General features: G+C 35.8%; 1 protein-coding gene across 1 annotated transcript in view; it reads right to left on the bottom strand.

Annotated features, from left to right (window-relative positions):
• The window catches only part of DNAH11 (dynein axonemal heavy chain 11), a 95164-nt gene that overhangs the window by 20995 nt on the left and 59940 nt on the right, over window positions 1-14229 (bottom strand).

The following is a 14229-nucleotide window of genomic DNA, read 5'->3' as shown; positions in this document are numbered from 1 at the left end:
CAGAATAAGAGAGAGTGAATAAATAAGTTGTTTGGAACAAACAAGAAGGGTTGGTGGAAGTGTAATAGAAGAACTGTACCAGATGCCTGGAATTAATTTTTTTCCTTACTGAAGCAAAGGGCAAAACCCCACCAAGTCCTTCATGATGTTATGCCAGGCTTCCTTATCAGTGATTTTTTGACTGAATTCAAAAGCCATAAATAAAGGAAAGCATTGCATCATCAATATTAAACCTGAACTACCTTCTCCCCCCATTCAGAAGTATCTTAAAAAATCTTCCATCAAATTTTTCTTTCTCCCTGGATGTGTCTAGTCCTCATTGCTAGCTTTTAGACTGAAACCTCTTTTAAAAGTGCACACTGAAACAAAAAACAATCCCCATGTATATCTGACAGTGATTTATAATGAAAAAGATTACACATATTTAAGTTGAGCTAAATTTGCACAATTATTAGTAATAAGATTGGCATTGTACCTCTAGTGCAGCTTCTGTGGCACAGTGTCATAGTTACCATAGTATTACAGAACACATACCACCTTAAATTGTCTAACTCTTGGTTCTAATCCCTGACCCCAAAATAAACCTAACTTTTGATGAATGTGCTGAAAATACAAGCACAAAGTTCCCAGCAGGCATACACTTCCTTCTGTAAGCATGCAATATATCTATCTCCCATGTGTAACACATTCATCTAAATATATCAAAAGATGAATATATGATTTGTTTTATCTCTGGACTGTAAGATAACCAATACAATAATTTTCATGATCTCAAATACTTCCTTGTGAAAAACAATAGCACTTGGGTATTATCAGTGTTCCTAATATTAATTTTCACACAATGCACACAAATATTTGAATATATAGGTACATCTATTGTCACCATATCTGCTGATACTTAATGACATAGAACTACTTGCTGTTCCTCCTGTAGAGAACTATTAATAAACATCTATTTTAACATAACTTTTCAAGTGTATTTGTCTCTTATTTTCCACTCTTCCTCACTTGCAGGAAAACAAAAGTGAAACGAGGTATTTTGTCTCACTGCTGTTCAGTGAAAGCATCTGCAAAAGCAAAACATCACAGTATGGTTTATTTTTATTCATAAAAATGTTCAATCCATTTCAGAAGAATCTTAAAAGAATTAAGAATGACATTTATTTCCAGAGTCCTACTATTGAAAATATACAGGGCAATTTTTTCTACCTAGGCTGTAAAGTCGAAGGAGGTTTCTGAGAAAGGTTTTTATCTGCGAGCAAGTTCTTGGTGGAAAAGGACAGTGAGAGGTTCCAGGTAAAGCAAAGCTCTAGACAAATGAGCAACTGTTAAACTCTAGCACAAAGCAAATGTCTACAAAGAGATGTCCCCACAGTTCCGAGTGCTGACCTTGGAAACTCGAATTTGACATTAAATCTGTTTCCAGAGGGTCCTCATAACTCAGCTCACCTGCTGTGTCATAGATCTGTGATTGAAAATGAGGTAAGTGCTGCCCATTTCACATATTTCTGAGAATAAATGACATTAATCATCATATAATGCACATAAGAAATAGGAAACAAGTAGGAAGGGGTGCAGAACATTTGCACTAAGGAATAGAAGAATGGTCCAAAGCTTCAAAAGTAAGGAAGGAGAAAGCTTAGCAGAGACTACTGCAAAGACTGGAACTACTATGCATTTACTGAGTACTCTCATGATTTCCTCCATGTGCAGAAAAATGCGGATTATCATAACTACATGCTCTTCCTGGAGCTGAGAGGCTAAGCAGAATAGATCTCTCTGTACAGCTCTATCATTTTTACAGCGTTTGCTGTTACAAAGGTGTCACAAAGAACAGATTTTGGCAGTGAGGGAAGGGATATTCTTCTGCCAGAGAACCTCTCTCTTTCATTTCCCTCAAGAGATACCTGTAATCTGAGGAAAGTATGCCTGTGTGCACACACACTATATATGTGTGTGTGTGTGTATATATATATATACATATATATATATATATATATATATATATATATAAGTTATGTAAGTGTACATATGTTCATATCCTGGAAAACAAATATTGTCAATTAGGCACTTGGATATACAGATCTGAAGTTCAAATTTTACTTTGTGTACATTTAGAAAAGGAATCCAGAAATGTTCCTTTGGTTCCTGGTGATGTTGTCTTATGAAGGGTCCAAAGTAAGACACAAATGCTGCTGTCAATAAGATGTCACCACATGAAAGTTTTCTTCTGTGCTTTGAGGTTTTCAGTGAACTGACTCCAACACGTTTTTGGACTGCAGAGCAAAATTAGAAAATGTTATCTCCTGAGCACCATGGAAGTGACAGAATGTTTAATCTCCAATTAACCAGAAGCACACAAAAGTACAATGGGAGAAGTACTCCATCAGCAAGAGACACACTTCCAAAGACTGCAAAGGCTGGAAACAGTCCAGAATTTCTGGTGGTGACTTCAAACCTTTGAAGCTGAAAACAATGGGATAGAACTCTTTGTCAAACATTCTCTATAATGATTTTTTTCAGCAATTGGTGCTTTTGTTTAGATCAGATAAAGCACGGTGGACACACTTCAATATTGGCAGCACCTGGTGTCCTACTGCCAGTGCAGGCATTTCCAGCAACATTCAGGAAAGGTAAGAAAACAAAAATATTAGAAGACAAAAAAGAGGAAGAAAAAGCTGTTTCAACCTCAATAAAGATGTCATTTCTACTTTTTCTACTTTTCACACTTTTTTCCCCCCAAGGGGAGGAGAAAGGCAGCAGAGTAGGTATCCCTGCCCATGGCAGTGGGGGATTTAGAACTTAGATGATCTTTGAGGTACTTTCAAACCCAAAATGTTCTACAATTCTGGAAGACCTGAAGGGTTTGTTGCTCTTATTTATCTTTCTTCTTTTACCCACTAACTACAGACATCTTACTCAGCTAAGGATGCAATGATTTGGAATTTTGACAGGAGGAAAGATGAGGGTGGCCAAACACACAGGCTGCCCAGAGAGGTTGTGGAATTTCCATGGTCCTGGACAATCTGGTCTAACCAATCCTGTTTGATCAATGAGGATGGATTAGAATATCTCAGAAGGCTCCCTCCAGCTGCAATGATTCTGTCAAAGTTTAACTTTAGAATACATATATATATAATAATAATACATAATTTATATTATATATTAATATATATAATATATATTAATATATAATATAATATATATATTTTTTTCCCTACAGAGAGCCCTGCTTTCTCTTGTTCTTTTGCAGAGTTCATTTTAACCATGCTAACCCTAGGATATTTAGGATGAATAGTCAGGAATGGTCTCAGATCTTGATGATTTATTATAAGCATCTATGTGGAAAGCTGTTCTTTTATTCCAGTTATGTGATAAAGACAGCCCACCATCTCTTTGAAATTTAAGCTGGTTACAAAAGAATTTCAGAAAATGAAAGCATCCTCTTTAAAGAAAATGAACATTTAAGATATAGATCCTCTCTTTTTCAGTCAGGATTTGTGACATGGCATAAACCCAAACCAGCATTTTTGGCACATTATGCTTTGATTGTTCTGTGTGTACAGTTCCCAGCAAAGGAATGAACCTACGCATGAATGCATGCTCAAATAACTTCGACATGGAGAGGAAGGTAAAAACTGACTGCCCATGAGAGTAATCTTCAAATGGATAAAATTCTTGATGTAAAATAGGAATAAACTGTCATAACCTTTCTTCTTTGTTTGTACTGTTTGAAATACTGCAGATAAAATAAAGTTTTCTCATAGTTTGTTCACTTGCGTTAGGGAAACATCAGGAAATCATTCTGCTGTGACTGACGCAGAGAAAGGGCCAGGATGAAAGAAGGAAAATGCTCCAGAAGTATTTATAAGGACAGCCATTTATGCTCTGCCTGTATAGACATTTGTATTTCAGAGCAATGATAGTAATCAAATAATATTTTTCCAGTCCTTTACATGATGTAATCTAAATCAATGAAAATCTCTGGATGGAAAGTATCCTCCATATTTCATGTAATTTAATACTAAATGCTTGGTTTTTGCTGGTGTCATCTGCTTCAGGGCTTAAAAGAAAACTTTTACATGTGCTCGTTTCTGAAAGCTGTACAGATTATAAAAGCAATCTCAAAGAAAACTCATTCTCATCTAAAATACAATTTTCTCTGTGTACAAAACCAAAGTAATAAAATAATTGTTAAATTTTATATTCATGAAGTATTTTCCACTTATGTTTTTCAGCAAAGTCAGAAATACTTACTGAAATGGTTAAACATTCAGTGTTGGGAAGACAGACACAGAATTCTCAACAGAAGTCTCAAAGTCTTTTGTTGCAAAAGAGGAATATAGAAGGTCCACTAAGAAAATAGAAGTATCATTAATCAAAGTATTCTGCTTCAAAGAGCTAGCATGTATGTGCTTTACAATATAAACACAGGAATTTGGTGTGTCAAGGCCTCCTAAACTCCAGTTCCATCCATAAGAAACACCCAAAGAGTGACAAGTAAAGGTCCATTCCTGATAAAGGTTCTAACAGCAATCTAGCATTTATGCTTTGAAGTATTTTAGACATCCATTTTTGCCTACAGAAGTCATTGGATTTTTCTTTAAATCATTAACTGAGGGCAACAAGACAATAAATCCATTAATTTACAAGAGGGCTTTTTGATTTATCCATTCTTTCTTGTTGTCACTGATGGGTAAGTCATAAACAGTAAAGAGTACCCACCTCATTCTCCAAAATAGCTTTGAAATTTGAAGATTTGCTAAACATAGAATGATTGTCTATTTAAATCTTCAGTAATTTTACCATACCAGCCAAGCACCATAAATCACTAGTGACATTGGCTAACAAGGGTTTAAGAGTTGGAACATGCAGTGTAATAAATTTCCAGACAGTTAAAAATCACTATAATTTTATTCTAATGCATTATAGATTGCCTGTAATGTCATCCTGGCCGGGGTGACCCATTTCTAATTTTGAACAGCTGTTCAGCTCGGGAGTTAGTTAATGATTAAATATAAATTGCCTGATTTATTAGTCTGAATGGCTGAGCTTCCAGGTCAATGCTATATAGACAAAATCATCAGTCTTGATGCTTTTCAGAAGTTAACTGTCTCCTGTTCTAGTCAAAAAGAATTTATTCTCAGAGGAAAAGGCTTGACATTCTCAATTAATCCTTCCCAATATTTTCCATGTTAACTTGCACAATAAGATCACTAATAAAACCTCAAATTTTGGAGATAAACTTCTTTTAACTATGTGTAAATCTGCAAGACCTGGAGCCTAACCATGGGCTAAGGCCATTGACTTGCACAGAGCTTCCAAAGGCTTTGGAGGGCTGCAAGGCCAGGCCAATAGGGACCATCTCAGGTGTCTTGGGACAAACAAAAGTTTTCATATGCAGATAGTAACATCAACTTCACTCTTTTTCTACTGAAGGAAAGATTGTTTACATATTTTACATTTCTAGCATTGTAACTTAAGAATAGAGAAAATATCTGTTTTAATAGCTGGGTTTTTTTAATTAGTTTTATGCTCTTACAATAATTTTTTCCAAACTGATTTAATAATGATTGCTAGCCTCTGCTGAGATATTTGCAGAAACAAAAGTATCCACATTGTGATCTTAGAAAGCAAGGTCACAGGGATTTTAAGAAATCCAACTTAAAATATTTATTCAGATTGCCTTGGGAACTCATGTCATAGTGTAAATATTCCTTGTACCTTCTATTTCCTGTCATATACACGTATGTGCAAAAAAAAAAAGGAATTGTTAAAATTCTAGATGATGAATTGAGACAGAACAATTTCTGTAAAGACCAAGGGGAGACTGCTTAGCAATGCTGTGGCTGGCTCCAGTGGTTCTGTTAAATAGGCATGCAGTAGCTTTAATGATGTTTGTCTGCAAATAAAGCTAATAATCACACCGAAATATATATAATTTTAACATAAATACATTTCATTCTTATTTAAAAATTATTAGTTTCTGTAAAAAACCAAAAGCAAATAGCAAATATCTGATGGGTGCCTTCCACTTATTTGCAATCTAAAGTGCAACAAGGGCAGATGCAGGGCGGCTCCATCCTGACCTGGAGGATTATTCACTCTTTCTGCTCATTAACCAGAGGCTGCCCAGGCTGTCACAATGTGTTCACAGTTGTGTATAAATGTGGTGACTTCGTTATTGAGATTTCTCTCTAGCAATCATGCCAATATCAGTTTCTCTGCAATACTTGATTTTTAGAAAATAAAATTGTGGTGCAGCACATTTTACTTCACACAATTTTATTGAGAGTTTATTTGTGGTTTGGGGTTGTTTGGTTGGGTCTTTTTTTTTTTTTTTTTTTTTTTTAATTTAAAGGATTTCTAATAATGGTCATCTTGTCTCCTTTTTCTCCCCCTACACTTCCCCCACCTATTTTCTCCATGCAATATTCAAAAGTTTAGACTTAGCCTCCCGTTCAACAAAAAATTTCAACTATTTAAAAACTCACACTAAGATGAACATTCAGGAAAAATCTTCTTACCTCAGGTTGCTTAACCAACCTGTTGGCTAGCCCAGTAATTTTGTTTATTCTGTTTAATCATTTTGACATAGGACTGATTCTTCAACTGTTATCTCAAGTGAAGATGTGAGCTTATGCAGAAAAGGAATGGGTAAATAGTTTGTTGTTTGGGGGTTTTGTTTGTTTTTTAAAAGTATTATTACTTTTATTTCAACTAATATATTTTATTTACAATAATTTTAGGCAGTACCTTTAACTTTGAGCGACACAAACTTCAGAGGAAATGTTTTGCTAAATTCTGTGGGTTTTTTCCTGCAGCTCCTGGACCACCATAAGTACATTAACTAACAACAATTTAAATCAAAAAAATGCAAGACGGAATTATTATTCCCATTTTGCATATGAGCCTGGAGACACAAAAACATTCAGTAATTTGCTCATGGGCAGATTTGCATACTGATCTGCACCTTGAACCACAATTCTCTGCACTCTGCTCAGAAGGCAGCAACATCCCTGGCTTTGTTTTCAGGGGTTTCATGCTGCACATGCCTCAAAACCAGTTACCTCAAACCAATTTGTTTCTGTAGAGTAACATACAGAACTAACAACGGTGAGTTCCACTTGAGGGCAAAATTCTCCTCTGTGGGGTTTAATGAAAGAACAGCACCAGGAGCAAGTTGTGCATGCCTCCACAAAAGCTGTTTTTACCATTTTTGCAGGATTTGGCTCTCTTCTGTCAGGTTTGATGCTTGAATTGGTGGTGTGCAGCCAGGAAATTTAGAAATTATTTATAAATTTAAAATAAGAAATTTATTGGCAAAGAGGGAAAGATACATCTTATAGATTAATAAAGAAGGTTGAATTTTAAATTGAGAGAATAATGAGGACTTAATAAGTATGAGGACTCACCCTCAGTAAGGGCATCTAACAGAGATGGGCTATAAGTAAAACTCATCAATCTAGCACTCAAGGCATAAGAAGAAAGACCACAGGAACAGTTCTCTACTCTTTTTTTAGGAGAGGCTTATTTCTAGACGCCTCAAGTTTGCCTGCATGGTAACACAGAGCTGGCTATAGCTCAAGTACACTCATCCCTCAAAGGCTGAGGTAGTAAAGATGAGAGAGTGAGACAAACAGTAAGCAATGCCTCAATATCTGTGGGATTTGGTTTTGTTTTTTTTTCTAATACATAATAGTCTCCTTTATCACAGCAGTTCTTATCCCATGATTTCTGAATAGGAAAGTTGTCACTACAAAACACACCACTGCCTTTTGTCATCTTTTCATAGCGTGCAACATAAATAAAGGCTAGCATCAGCAGAAATACATATTGCATTTTATACTCCAGCACCCTAAATTCAACACCCTATGGGATAAACCACGTATTTTAAATACACTTGTTTTCAAGGAAGCTAGTGCCAGGAAACTCTCTTCCACAAATCACAGCAGGGAGCCATTACTCTCCTTAGTAAGCCTGCTGGACTGTGCCCTTGGATAATTCTTGTCAGGCACAGAGTATATTTCAAGTCCTCTCATATATTAATAACAATGATTGTAATGATAAATAATACAAATTGTATCACTTCTGCAAAAAGGATCAGCTTGGCCCAACTTTTTAGCCTTAGCACTACTAAATTTTACTTCTTTATTCTTTCCTTGCATAGTATAGCCATACTTATTGTAAAATATATATGAATGTAATAGTCATAATTTTCATAAATATTTTTAGCAAATAACTAGTCTCATGAAGGATGGAAATCTGATTTATTTCCACTCAAAATACTTGTAATTTTGCTTGTGAAGAGACAATCCTTTTTGATATTTCTTAACTACCTTGTAATTCAATTTACTGTAATCAATTTACTATACAGCAATTGTTGGACTTGATGGGATATTAAAAATTTAACATACAAGAAAGGATTCATAGCCATCATCTTCCACAGAATGTTTTTAAATCATCTTCAGAACATTTAAAATGTTTGAATTACACAGTGTATTTCTATTATTAGTACCAGCCCGTGTATACTCACCATCAGAAAATATTACTGTAACAATATTTACTACAATGTTGCCCATAGACCATAAAATAATTTTGGTCAGCAATTACCTTTAAGATCATTGGGTCCAACTGTTAACCCAGCACTGCCAAGCCCACAGTCAAACCATGTCCCCAAATGCCACACCTACAAATCTTTGAAATACCTTCAGGGACGGTCGCTCTACTGGGCAACCCTTTTGGTGAAGAAATTTTTCCTAATATGCAATCTAATCATTCTCTGGCACAACCTGAGGCCATCTTCTCTTGTCCTTGTTGCCCGGGAGGAGAGCCTGTCCAGTTCACTCTGCAGAGCCCCCCTACCCTGCAGCAGACCAACATTCCTGCCCAGCTTGGCACTGTCTGGGAACTGACTGCAGGGGCAGCCGATCCCCCCATCATTTCCCATTCAAAGATGTATTGTGGAGCCCATGAAAAGTGAAAGGAGGTCAGTAACTGTGCTGCCTAGACTGAAGGTGTGTTATTGATTACTAACAGCTGCACTGGTTGTCATCGCTGAGAATTGCTGGCCACAAGAACTTCCATATGAAAAATACGTACAACTCTCCTTGCCTCTCTCTCTGCCAACAGAAAGAAGCTGAATTATGAGCGAGGGAGCACAGAATATCCATGAGTGCAGAAGCAGAGATCACTAGCATCTGATGCTCTGCCTTCAGGTTTATTCTTCAGCAAATTGATAGAGGAAGATGGAAAAGAGACAGGCAAATAAATGACTGAAAGGGAAAAGGGCAAGAAATGAACTGAAGAATAGGGGCCAATGCTGCTGACTGGATACAGCCGAGTGATAGCCCAGAGAGACAGGCACAAAAAAAGTGTCCATATACAGAGAGTGACCTTCCTTTAACATTAGAAGAATTCCTGTTTTTACAGACACAACTCTGAGTTGTTTACTCCAACAACTCAGTCAAGCACTAAGAGCTTTCTACAGGCTGATGGGCTACACAGGTTTATCAGCTGCTAAGGTAAATAAAATCTAAGTACCTGTTGCTAAGAAATGCCTGCATGGTTCATTTTTTCTTTTCCCAGGAAAAAATACAAGTTTGCCTTCCCTTTATAATAATTTCACAGACTTCCTTACACACTGAATCTTACCTTTAAAAAGCCTGACATGAACCAGGTGGAACAGGTTGCACAGGCCAGGGGTCCACATTACATAATACTGAAATGACGAATGAAATCAAGCAGATCGAGAAGTACCATGGCTGGAAAAATTGAACTGTTGAAACTTTGCTAGATGTAAAACTCTCTAGAAAAGACAAAGAAAACTGCCTGAAATAGCTACAGCATTTTATTTGAACTCTAAAGATGGATGACAGTAAAATGTCAATGTTTCATGCTAATTCTGCTAATTCAATTTTCATCAGCTAATTCTGTTTAATGCTACTGCTGCACACAACAGCCATCCCCATCAACAGCACGTTGCACACCATGTCCTTTAGCATATGGATTAACGCAAGTTTCCAGCTGAGGAAGCCGAGCTCATTTTAAATGTAACATTGAGCAGTGCAGTTCAGGATCACTGAATAGGGATGAAAATCTGCAGAGAAATTTATTCACTGTTGACCATGGTGTACATGTTTACATGGAGAAAAAGGGTGAGCCCAGAGAGCAAGGTGCAAAGACAGGAAGGGAGCCTGTACTCACCAGTCTGCAGACTTCATTCCATCTGCTGAACTTTTCTAATGAACTCAGTTTCTCATCATCCTCTAACATTTCACAAGCAGGAAACCAGGCACTAACCATCAGAAGAAATACATCTCTCAGCCATATAATTTCCTATAGGTGAAACTTTTTGAATTAACATTTTATAAAGTGAGTATCACAATCCTGACTTGTTACAATTCTGGAAAAAAAATCCTTCTAAGCTTCATAGATTGTTTGAGGTTCTGGTGCATGCTAACTTGTAATTTTTTTTTTCCTTCTAGTTGCCAGTCCTGGGGAAGCTATCAATGTCATTTATATGTGTCTTAATGCTGTGCACTACTTACAGACATTGTGATAACTTCCAGTCTGCCACACAGCTATTAGATAAAATTAGACATGTAATTAAAACTAGGTTACTTCAATCACCTTCAAATATTTTCTTTAAATAACATTTTAATGTTTTCTCTCCATTACTGAGAAATTATATGGTTTGAGTACAATAGATACAGAAATCATTGCTAGTGCAAGTGTTTGGAAGCTGTTTGGATATAGCATTTATATAGTTAAGCAGTTTGTGGAATTCAGTAACTTCAATCACCTCACAAATGGAAGAAAGGATGACACATTAGATGAGAATCCTATTCCTATCAGGAATTTGCAAGACATTAGAATGCACAATATTTTGCACTGGCCTGTGCAAAGGATTGCACCGTAACTGGAGCTTTTGAAGTGATTGAAGGCTCTATAGTAGAGCACCTAAAAATGGTGACTGGGCATTCTTCCTGAGAGATGAATGCAACATGTGCACCACAAGAAGCAAATAGAGAAATGCCCAAGAAGAATAATTTTCCTCAAAAAGGATAATTTTGTCAATAATCTGCAGTATAGAAATGGTAGATTATGACATGAATTATGTAAGGGTACATTTTTTTAAGGTTTTTCATAAAACGGAATCTCTTCTTGGCATCTTCAAATTTCTGGACTAATCACAAGTCAGTTATGAGAAAAAAGTCAAACCAAGTTTTCCTGAGTGATGTGTGCAGGAGTTTTTACTATATAACACTTACTTAAATGTTAGAAATAGATCTTAGCCTATATAGTAGATACACTGCCTAGACAGCTATTTCCTATTCATTCTTCTGCTGAATTTAATCTTATAAAATATTACTGGATGAACTAAATTTCAATTTTATTTTTGGAATCACAAAATGATATAGTTTAGAAGGATCTTTGAGGGTAATCCACTCCTACTCTCAACTCAATACAGGAATAACTTCAAAGCTGTCTTTAAATTCTTTATGATCAGCCCCCATGTCTTCTTTCCTAAGCTATGAATCAATGAACAGCAATCAAGAAGAATTCATAAAAAGTTCAAATATGTTATTTTGCATTTGTCAGCAATGAATTTGTCCAACTGTAGAGTTATCAATTCAACAACCTCATGAGCTCTGGAGCTTATTGTTATGAGTAATACCTGCTAGAGAATTAAAAATTAAAGCTACAATTCCTTAGAAAAGTTCATCAGGTGGATCAGCAACGGTATGAATCAGTTATAAAAATTATAGTTTTAATGGGATCCTCCCAACATATAAAGGGAATCCTGGCAGTATGGATTTTAAAAAGTGGTTAGTAAAAATATTCATAATAAATGACAGTATGACAAGTGCTGAACTAACACAGGAAACAGACAAATGAAAAGGAATTGCAACTTCACCTGTAGTGCAGAATTCTTCCTATTAGGAACTAAGCACAGCTGAGAGAAATAGTGCTGCTAACAACCCTCAGAAAAATGCATAAAGAGAGGAAAGAATAAACATAAAAATAATATGTAAATAAACATAAAAAAGGTTAAGTAAACAAATGTAAAAAAAAAAAGGGAAATAAACAAATGCAAAAAAGTGTGATTTGGACTTGGAGGCTGATTGAATGCAAGGTCTCTTAAACCAGGAAAAGGTTATTTGAGATACTGTCAGGCAAGGAAAAGAGATGTATTAGTGGGTTTTTTTTCAGAGGAACACATTAAAACAATAAAAGATTCCATGAGTTTCAGGGGTGACTGCTGTGTATTAAAAAAAAAGGAAAAAATATAAAATCTCCCCAAAACAACACTAGATGACTATTTTTGTCAAAAGTGTTTGTACTTAATGGACACACATCAGTATATATATGTGAAATAAAAAACATGATGCTTCCATAAAGCTGTGTTTTAGTGCAGATACAAGCTTCATTAGGGTAGATTTTGATCTAAATGGGCAGCTCCAAGGTCATAAGGCTAAGGCTGTTTCACAGGAAAGAAAAATACCTGATGTAACAGCTGATGGGATTTTTGGGGTGGGGGTCAGAGGGATCAGAAGATAAAGTCAGATGGTATAATCTATCTTTGTTTAGCCATTAAAACTCTATTTCCTTCAGAACAAGAAAAAAATGGATATTAAATAGCAGGAAGAAAACCAGGAAATTCCTGAAATAAAGAATTAAATTCTAAAATACCGTAACTCACAGGCTTGCAAGGGTTTCCATAGAAGTGAATGTTTGTCATTCTTTTAAAGTGCCAGTTCAAGAGAAAGCAATGAGAATAAGTGCCTCATTACAGATTTGTTCAGCCTTTATTTATTGCTTGATATCTTAAACTGTGAGGTTACAGATCTAAATATTACCAACAAAAAGTTCCGAGGCAAAGTCAAAGTCTTTTAAACCTAATTAATGTCACAGCTTTCAAAGCATTTGAAGATTTCTTTGCTTAGTAAGGTTGATTAGCTTGCAGCAGAAACTCCTTCCACCCACCATCTCCCAAGATACCATGAGATGTCTTTGTATTAAGAGTGCTTTGTGCTGCAGTCACTCCATTAAATGCACACTTACACAACAAATAATCCCTCTCAAAAGTTCAATAGATACTTGATGACAAGTGTGGTCTTCAATTACATCATTAACTCACAAGACACTTGTCAGTAAAAGACTAATCGAAGTTTCTTTTTCTATGTGCATGCGAGCACACACGTGTACCCGTGTTTGTGGGTCTTTCAGAAAATCAGACATTTGGTGCTGTTTTTATTGTATGTTTAATGACAAATATCAACACAAATGAGCGTGAGCTTCTAAAGCCCTTTCTGGACGTTATTGCTATACTGCAGTAGGTCACTGCTGGTATAAAAATTTGGCATACATTCCTTGGAAAACTCACAGTCAGTTATTTTTATCAACCACCATTCCAATTATTAGCCTATTGGTTATGATGTGCCCAGATGGCTTTGAGGAAATTCAGTTATTTTGGGTAAACAGCTTCATGGGCTGCCACCCAAACTGCAGAATGTTCTTCAGTACATTTGAGGGGAAAATAGTGGTAATTCCTAATGAGAGCATGCCTCTAATATTTGAACTAGGTAGTAATAAAATCAATAAAAATAAAACACATTAAGAAAAATAAATTAAAATATTAATGAAATTAAGGGGGCTCAAGGTGTTAGAGAATGAAGTTTATTAATCAAGCCATACTTACAAGAAGTATGATGAAGATGACTTCTAGCTTTCCTGTAGCTGCTGCTAATTCAGTGTTAGCCTGAGCCAGTGCACAACATTTTGGTTCTCTCTCACAATACACCTTGAACAAGACATACCACAACGATACATTAGAGAGGAAATTGGTCTCACTTTATTACAGAAATTACAAATTACTCCTGATGAAAGACTTTAAGATAATCCCAGTAGTCTTTCACCTTTGCTTTAGACCCATTTTTCTACATAACAGTGAGTCAGGCAAAGATTTCTTTCATTACTGACTACAGCAGATTTTATGATAATCTATAGAAGGACATTTTAAGCAGAACTGAATGCAACCTTAGTGGGTCTACTCTTCAAATAGAATTAATTTATAAGTATAACCTTCATGATTTTAGAATACAGGTGGAAATCAGACAGGCTTTACACTTGAGTAGATTTCATCTACAATTGATAAGTTTTTACTGTTCAGTAATTAAATAAGCACGCTATAATTCTAGGATGAATTGAGAAATTCTGCTGCCA

Source organism: Pyrgilauda ruficollis, unplaced genomic scaffold, assembly GCF_017590135.1.
Source record: "Pyrgilauda ruficollis isolate IOZ18807 unplaced genomic scaffold, ASM1759013v1 scaffold2, whole genome shotgun sequence".
Taxonomy (NCBI): Eukaryota; Metazoa; Chordata; class Aves; order Passeriformes; family Passeridae; genus Pyrgilauda; species Pyrgilauda ruficollis.
The sequence above is the reverse complement of the archived record's forward strand: the minus strand, read 5'-3'. Positions and strand labels throughout refer to the sequence as shown.